Below are 1069 nucleotides of genomic sequence, written 5' to 3' on the forward strand. Positions count from 1 at the left end.
AAACCCCCTTTTGGGGGAAAAGGGGGGAAAAAAACATTAAAAATTAGGGGGAAAAAAAGGGGGAAAAAAGGGGGGAAGGGGGTATGGAAGGAAAAAAAAGAGAAAAACCAAAGGGGAAAAGGGGAAAAGGTATAAACAAAATTTGGGGAAAAAGGGAGAACCTAAAATGAAAAATTGGGGGGATTGAGGAAAAGCAAATTTAACCCTTTAGGATATTCATTGGAAGGACATAGAAAATCATGTTGGAAAGGGATAAAAGGAAACCAATTGTTTCCCCCCTTAAACCCCCCACAAAACCGACCAACAGCACAAAAAACCCCCCCCCACCAAACCCCTTCCCCTTTTCACACACCACCTTTGGAAATTTTATTTAACCACCCGCCCCTGCCCCCCTCAGTAAAACCCCTACTTTTTCCCCCCCCACCCCCTCCCAAAACCCCTCCTTCCAAAAAACCTTCCACCACCTTTTTCCCCCCTTTCCCCCACCCCTCCTTAAAAAAAACCCCCCCCCCACCCCCCCCAACCAAATCCCTTCCCCCAACCCTTCCCCAAATTCCCCCCCACCCCAATTTTTTCCCCCCCTTCCCTTCCCCAAACCCAAATTTTCACCACCCCCTCCTTACCAAACCAAATCCCCCACCACCAACCCTTTCCCCCTTTTTCCCCCCAAAATCCTCACCACCCCCTTCCCCCTTTACCCCCCCGCCTCACCCCCACCCTTTCCCCCCCACACCACCATCCCACCAACCCCCCCCTTCCCCCCCCACCCCCTCCCAACCCCCTTTCCCCCTTTTCCCAAACCCAACCCCCTCACCACCACCTTCCCCTTTTCCCCCCCACCTTCCCCCCACCCCCTTCCCCCTTTTCCCCCCCCTCCTCCTATCGGGGTCACCCAAAAACCCGGGCCATTCCGGAAAGGCTAATTTGCCGAAAACCCCAGGACCGATTTGGGGTTCTGGTCAATTTGGCAAAAAGAAAAACCCCTTTTGGGCCCAAGTTCCTCGTCCTTTTCTTTTCCCCCCTTCCTTTTTGGGGGTTTTTTGTTGGCGGGGGGAGGGTTTGGCGCCCC

At 53.4% G+C, this 1069-nt stretch overlaps 1 protein-coding gene across 1 annotated transcript in view; it reads right to left on the reverse strand.

Moving 5' to 3' along the window:
* Positions 1-1069, reverse strand: part of LOC119591199 (serine/arginine repetitive matrix protein 2-like) — a 6330-nt gene that overhangs the window by 4205 nt on the left and 1056 nt on the right. The gene's annotated exons all lie outside the window — the stretch shown is intronic.

The sequence above is a fragment of the Penaeus monodon genome, chromosome 28 (assembly GCF_015228065.2).
Source record: "Penaeus monodon isolate SGIC_2016 chromosome 28, NSTDA_Pmon_1, whole genome shotgun sequence".
Lineage (NCBI taxonomy): Eukaryota > Metazoa > Arthropoda > Malacostraca > Decapoda > Penaeidae > Penaeus > Penaeus monodon.